We start from the raw sequence: 8214 nt of genomic DNA, 5'->3' as shown, positions 1-8214 counted from the left end.
ATGCCATTGATCATCTACTAGGACCCCCATGTCTTTTTCCATCCTAGATTCCCCCAGAGGTTCTCCCCCCAGTGTATAGATTGCATTCATATTTTTGCCACCAAAATGCATTATTTAAAATTTTTCTACATTAAACCTCATTTGTCATGTAGTTGCCCACCCCATAAATCTTTTTGCAAGGTTTTGACATTCTGCGGAGAAGTTATTTCCCTGCTTAGCTTAATATTGTCCACAAATACTGAAGATTGAACTGTTTGCTCCATCCTCCAGGTCATTTATGAACAAAATAAATAGGACTGGTCCCAGCAGAGTACCCTGGGGGACCCCACTACCCACCCCTGACCTTTCCGAGTACTCCCCATTTATCACCACCCTCTGAACTTGCCCTTGTAGCCAGTTTTTAATTTATGTACTCACCCTATGGTCCATGCCAACTGACTTTATTTTGTACAGTAAACGTTTTATGGGGAACTGTGTGAAATGCTTTTGCAAAATCCAGATACACCACATCTACGGGCCTTCCTTTATCTAGATGGCAACTCACCTCCTCATAAAAGGTTAATAGATTGGTTTGGCAAGAACGATTCTTCATGAATCCATGCTGATTACTGCTAATGATACCATTCTCATTACTAAAATCTTGTACATAGTCCCTTATCATCCCCTCCAAGAGCTTGCATACTATTGATGTTAGGCTAACTGGTCTGTTATTCCCGGGGATGTATTTTGGGCCCTTTTTAAATATTGGTGTTACCTACATTGGATTTTCTCCAATCAGCTGGTACCATTCCAGTCAGTAGACTCCGTAAAAATTGGGAACAATGGTCTGGCAATTACTTCACTGAGTTCCCTAAGTACACTTGGGTGCAAGCCATCTGGTCCCGGTCATTTATTAATGTTAAGTTTCCCAAGTCTAATTTTAATTCTGTCCTCTGTTAACCATGGAGGTGCTTCCTGTGATGTGTCATAAGGATAAACACTGCAGTTTTGGTTACTGAAGCCCCCCCGATTCCCTTGTGAAAACTGAGAAGAATAAATTCAATACCTTCGCCATCTCCCCATCCTTTGTAACCAGATGTACTTCCTTGTTTTTTATGGGGCCAATATGGTCTGTCCTCCCTTTTTTATTGTTTACATACTTAGAGTTTTTTTGGGATTTTTTTTTGCTCTCCTCCGCTATGTGTCTTTCGTGTTCTATCTTAGCCGCCCAAATTGTACCCTTACATTTCTTGTTGCATTCTTTATAAAGTCTGAATGCTGATGATGATCCCTCAACCTTGTATTTTTTGAAGGCCTTCTACTTTGCTTTTATATGCATTTTTACATTGGACTTAAGCCATCCACCACTTTTGTTCGCTCTTTTAAATGTATTACCCAATAGGATGCATTGGCTAATGTCCTTATTTAATATGCTCTTAAAGCAAACCCATCTCTCCTCCGTGTTCTTTGTTCCTAAGATTTTATCCCAATTCATGCCTTCTAGCAAGGTTCGTAGTTTAGGGAAGTTGGCTCTTTTGAAATTCAGTGTCTTTGTATTCCCCTTATGTTTCCTATTTGTGTGAATTATACTGAAGCCAATTGACCTGTGATCCCTGTTTCCTAATTTGCCCTGTATTTCCACATCCATGATCAGGTCTGTATTGTAGGTAATCAATAGATCCAGTAGCGCTTTATTTCTAGTTGGTGCGTCTACCATCTGAACCATGAAATTGTCCTGCAAGACATTTAGGAACTGGCGAGCCTTAGACAAATGCGTGGTTCCCTCCGCCCAGTCTATGTCTTCTCATCCTTGCTGCTAATCCAACTTGTGATAGGAGATCCGTCTCCCCCTCCTCCCTCAGGTTAGGGGGCCTATAGCATACTAAGCTAACTAAGCCCCTTAGTATTTTCCCCTTAGCTTCATCCTTTTGGAGCTCTACCCATAAGGATTCCACCTCCTCCCTAGCTCCCTTAGTGATGTCATCTCTCACATTCACATTATTCTTGATATATAGGCATAGCCCTCCCCCTTTTTTACCCTCTCTATCCCTACGATAAAGGGTATACCCTTGAATGGTTGCCAGCCAATCATGAGGAGAGCTGTTGAACCAGGTCTCTGAAATTCCCACAAAATCCAAATCCTCCTCGTACAACAGTATCTCTAGTTCACCCATCTTGTCCACCAGGCTCCTGGCATTGATGGACATGCCACGTAGTTTAGACCTGTCGCATACTATCCTCTTATTGGGTGTTCCAAGTTGAACCACCTCATTATATATTACAATGTAATAGAAATAATGCGCTTCAATTACCCTGACACCATATCAACCATGGTGCCGTGATGATCGAAGCGCCAACACCAGCCATTGCTCACGAAAAATTGCTTACCATCCGTGTGCCCCCCCCCCCCACTCAAAAAGGTTGGTGATCTCTACTATGGGCTCTAGCCCCAGATCTTTTGCAGACCTAGCAACTCCCCTGATGGAGATGCTGATATCATTTTCCAGCAGGACTTGGCACCTGCCCACACTGCCAAAAGTACCAATACCTGGTTTAATGATCATGGTATCACTGCGCTTGACATGCCAGAAAACTAGCCTGACCTAAACCCCACAGAGAATCTGTGGGGTATTGTCAATGGACACCAAACCCAACAATGCAGACGAGTTAAAGCCTGTTATCAAAGCAACTAGGGCTTCTATAACATCTCAGCAGTGCCACAGGCTGATTGCCTCCATGCCACGCCACATTGATGTAGTAATGCATGCAAAAAGAGCCCCGACCAAGTATTGAGGGCATGCTATACTGTACATGGACATACTTTTCAGTAAGCCAACATTTCTGTATTAAAAATCCTTTTTTTGATTGGTCTTATGTAATATTCAAATTTTCTGAGATACTGAATTTTGGGTTTGTACTAGCTGTAAGCCATAATTATTAAAATTAAAAGAAAGAAATGCTTGAAATATATCACTCTCTGTATGTTAAATAATCTATATAAATATTACGAGTTTCACTTTTTAAATTGAATTAATGAAATAAATTAACTTTTTGATTGTATTATAATTTTTTGAGATGCAATTGCCTTTGTAGTGTCATTTTCTATATGCCTAAAAAAAGTCCATAGCCACAACCTTTTTTGAAGTAATGTATGTAAAATATAGGATGTGGGTATATACAGTAGAACACTGAACCTCTACCAAAAACATTTTGTACAGCTGCTGTGTCTCCATAGACTAGAGCAGGGTTCTCCAGACATTCTAAACAAAGGGCCAGTTTACGGTCATTCAGATTTTAGGGGGGCAGACTGCCATTAAGAGTAGAAATTGTCCATCAGTGGGAGTAAACAGTGCATCTTTGATATTAGGGGAAGGAATAACTTCTCGTTGTTGGTGGCAGTGGAAGGAATAGTGTTCCATCCTTGGTTTTAGTGGGAGGAATAGTGTCCCATCATTGGAATAAATGGGAGGAATAGTGACCCATCATTGGTTTTAGTGGGGGGAATAGTGTCCCATAACTGGTATACGTGGGAGGAATAGTGCCTCATCATTGGTGTCAATGAGAGTAATAGTGTCCCATCAGTAGTGTCAGTGGGAGGAACAGTGTCCCACCATTGGTATTAGTGGAACAGTATCCCATCATTGGTGTCAGTAGGAGTAGTAGTGTCCCATCATTGGTGTCAGTAGGAGGAATAGAGTCCCATCACTGGTGTCAGTGGGAGGAATCGTGCCCCATCCTTGGTTTTAGTGGGAGGAATAGTGACCCATCATTAGTTTTAGTGCAGAGAATAGTGTCCCATCATTGGCATACGTGGGAGGAATAGTGCCTCATCATTGGTGTCAATGGAAGTAATAGTGTCCCATCCTTATTGTCAGTGGTAGGAACAGTATTCCATTATTGGTGTCAGTGGGAGTAGTAGTGTCCCATCATTGGTGTCAGTAGGAGGAATAGTGTCCCATCACTGGTGTCAGTGGGAGAAACAGTGTCCCATCATTGGTATAGGTTGAAGGAATAGTGTCCCATCATTGGTATCGGTTGAAGGAATAGTGTCCCAAGATTGCTATCGGTTGAAGGAATAGTGACCCGCCATTGGTAGGAATAGTGCCCTATCATTGGTATCGGTGGGAGGAATAGTGTCCCATGATTGGCATCGGTAGGAGGCATAGTGACCCATCATTGGTATCGGTGGGAGGCATAGTGACCCATCATTGGTGTCAGTGGAAAGAATAGTGTCCTATCATTGGTGTCAGTGGGAGGAAAATTGCCCCAAGGGTAGGATCAAGGTGAGCAAAGGGCCACATTCAGCCCCTGGGCTGCAGTTTGGAGACCACTGAACTAGAGTAACAGGCGGCTCCGGCTGCATGAACAAGCCACTCATTCACACGGCCAGAGTATCTGTGTAAATGAGCCCTTAAAGCTTGTCCCAATGTGAGGTTGGGTGGCAGTAAAACCTTGCCGTTGAGTTATGCTTTTATAGCCCCCCCAACCACTACCTCTTATACTAAACCAACTAAGGGTGATGGCTGCCCAGGCATACCTTCACAGATGCTAGTCCAAAGCTGGTGATCGCCAATAAATGGTAGTATCCACCAGCATCTTGTGGCGATTCTTGGGTTCTCGGATTCTTTAAACTGGCATATCTTCTCCCTCAAGCTCCCGCCTCTCTAGGCTCTATCGAACCATATTTATGTGCAATACCAGGTGGAAGGTCGGCTAAAGACAAAAAGCCTGGGAACTGCAGTGCTGACCAGTTAACCCTTTACTGTAAAGGGCAATCTGCCTACACACTGGCAAACAGATTTGTTAGGACAGCCCCTTTATAACTCCTCCCACTCCCAGCAAAACTCAATTTTTTATAGTGTCTTGAAATGTTGGATGTCTTTTCTCTACTGAGAGAAGAAAAGTGCTTCGTTACTGGTGGAAGTTTATCTGTAGATCCTTCTATCAATGTTCAAGGTGCCCCTCAAATATACCCTGTCTGCTGCAAGGAATGCACAAGGTCGATCTGTAATGTCACTTTGGGCACTGGATCCTCCATTAGGCACTTAGCTTGGTACATGGTGCATTGCATTGAGTCGGTGACAGGGTTATAGACATATTCAAGGCCAAAATCCATAAGCCCTGTTTCTGAAGGCCCCCTCAGGTTATGCACATAGCTTCTAACTGTCCTTCATTTAAAACCAGATCCCCCTGTCCCCCAAGAAGCCCTGGTTGTCCCTTTTTTTGGTCTGATGTATATGTCTCTATACATATTTCACACCAAAAAGTGTTATGCTGTACTAAACTTTCTAGCCACCCTCTATATTACAGTATTTATTATTTTGAAAAAAACAATATAAAACAAAAAAAAATAGAATTCAAAAAAGCACTTGTGTGGTTAATCCAATAATTTTCTGCATATTGAATCACTGTGGTCCACGTAATGTTTATTCCCTACATATTGTGTGCTAAAGGATATCCCTCCTAATCATTTCAGAATGTTGTGGGGTATGGGTATGCCCCCTGGGAGGGTGAATACTGGATGGAACTGGCTCCATTTATCCTGAGACTTTTTTGGCCTGATGCTATAGACTTAGATAAATCAAGTCCTTCCACTTTAAACCAGGGTCCCGGGTAGTGTAGTTCCAATACCCCTTTGTGGTTTGCATGAAACATGGGCCGCAACTTTCTACATCTATTGAAATCATGCTTGTGGAGCAGACTGCAAACGCTTTAAATGAAATGTTGAGTGTAAAGCATTAATTTGAAGCTGTTTTTTTCCCACAGCCATGGGCACCACTGCACATGTGTACTGGGTCTACTATTCATACTGGACACCATCTTGGAGATTGCTGCCTGTAATAGTGCCTGGTCCCTGCTCTTGCATGGAACAGAACCATCTCCAGGTGTCTCCTTGAACCCTGAAGACTTCAGTGCTCCCCTGATGACTCCTGTCTGGGGTCTACCTGTGCTCAGAATAGCTCACCTTATACTCCCTCAGCCAGAAAGGACGCTGTTTGTCACAAACGCCAGCAGATTGGGCTTTCCAACAACAAAGATAGCCAATGTGCAGGTGTGCATGCATTGTGGTGTGTGTATGTGGCTCCTCCCTACGCGTTGGAAAGCCCGATCTGCTGGCACTCATCATTTATGCATTATGTGATCTAAAGAAATGTGAATGCATCTTTATTTCTTAAAAAAGTAACATCAGTTTTAGCAACATCATACTATTGGAGTGCTTTCATTTTATAATCGACTTGGTACCGATCTGGAACAGGTGTGTATGTCCGCCTTTTACTGCCGCTGCCTGGGTGCTGAAGCTGTTTTGGTCGCCACTCTGAAAGGGACCCTCCTGCCTGGGAAATGCTGGACTGGCTTGGTTAAAAAGAGTGCATGTTGACCACTCTTATCAGGTCACACTCTTTCTTGGAGACTCTTATTTCCATCACAGCTGTGGGAGCACTGAAATTTATGCTTTTTTTATCACTTATTTTGCTTCCTTCACTTAATGGACTATTAATGTACAATTGCATGTACTTTATAAGCACTAGAGTGCTGCACTATTGTTTTATTAAGTGTACCATTTTGCCCAATAAAATGAAGGCAAAAATCAATTAAAGTTAACAGCCAATTGTAAGAATTTTTTTTAAGTGGATAACTTTAAGATCACTTTAAAGCGGTAGTAAAGTCTCCTTAAGAAAAAAAAAAAACTGCGTAAGGGAGTCACTTTGCCAAAGCACACAGAGCGAGCCGTAAACATGGTCTGAGCTGTGCATACACGGCTCAGATTGCATTACCCACTGAGACAGGGGGAATGGGGCATTTATGATAAAAGAGACCTCTAGCTCTGCTCTAGACCTGTTTGTTTTTTTTTTAGAAGAGTGTTTACTATCACTTTAAGTGGTTAACTTTAACTACACTATATCCAAGTCCAGATGTTATACAAATGAGAATACATTAAGTAAAAACTGCAGAGAGAAATATGGAGGTTGCCACTGCAGACCTTCTGAAAATGCAAGTTGCCTGGTAGTTTTTGACTTCACTGTTTTGGAGTAAATAACCCGGAATAGACATTCAGCTAGTGAAGTCAGGGGGCAGAATTCCAGATCTACTTGTTATGGTTCAATGATTTTTGAAGTCTTTAAAGCAGCATGATAGCCAGGGACTTAAGAGTTTTCAAAACTCAGCCTACAATATTTTCTCAGTAGAGGCTTCCTTTAAAAATGCTTTTCAGTGTACTCCTTCAGTTGCACTTACCTGATGCAGCCAGCAGAGGTCACTTGAATTCAAAAAAGAAATTTACATAGACTCAAGTGATATTTTCATGGTTGCAGATGGAGCAGTAAACCACTTGCAAAGCAAACACAAAACCAATCTGTAATGACGTTTTTGCATGTTCCTGTTCATTTACAGCACAGTCAGACAATACAAGGGAAATAACCTTTATTTAATAGGCAACAGGGAAATGCAGTATGCTTTAATAAGGCACAGGATTAAAAAAAAAACAAAAAAACAGTTTGTTCGGTTCCTTATGTAACACGTTCTTACATTGAAAGTGAACCTATAATAGCCCAGGTTCAATTTTATTTAAATTGTTAAGGTTATAACACTTTGAACGTTATGTTTTATAGCCTATATTAAATGTAAACACGTTAACAAAAAAACTGTTAAAGTGATTGTAAAGTCAGATTATTGAGGCGCCTGGTATGGATTGTGGGGGGACTCCACGTCTTTTTTTATTTTTACTGATAAGCTCTTTGGTTTACATTTTGCTGACAGCAGGGAGGCATCATGATTGTTAGGATGCTGGCGGGTGCCAGCTCTTTAACAACCTGCAAAAATGTGTGAAAAACGCATGTACATGCATTTTTGGTCTGCTTCCATTGGAGTCTGTGGGGCCAAAATCACGCTGCAACTGCACCAAAGTAGCACTGGACCCTTTTCCAAAAACGCACTGTGCTGACTGATATGAACGAGCAACATAGAGAATAATGTAATTTCCATTGTCATGACTTAAATCGCTTCTGAAACCGCAGTGGTGTGAACCAGGCCTAAAGGAAACCTTTGCTAGTTACCTGGCTGTATGTCTATTACGTTTTGTAACTGACCTGGAGCAAGTTCAACTAAAGTGTAAATGCCCCAACCACAAGAGGTCTGAAGTAAAAATGTTAAGGTTCATCCTTTTATTTGCTCTAATTCTTTAAGAAAAATGTTCCAAAGTGGTTTGGGGAGTCTTAAAGAATAACTCCACTTTTG

Source organism: Aquarana catesbeiana, linkage group LG05 (assembly GCF_042186555.1).
Source record: "Aquarana catesbeiana isolate 2022-GZ linkage group LG05, ASM4218655v1, whole genome shotgun sequence".
In the NCBI taxonomy this organism is placed as follows: domain Eukaryota; kingdom Metazoa; phylum Chordata; class Amphibia; order Anura; family Ranidae; genus Aquarana; species Aquarana catesbeiana.
The sequence above is the reverse complement of the archived record's forward strand: the minus strand, read 5'-3'. Positions refer to the sequence as shown.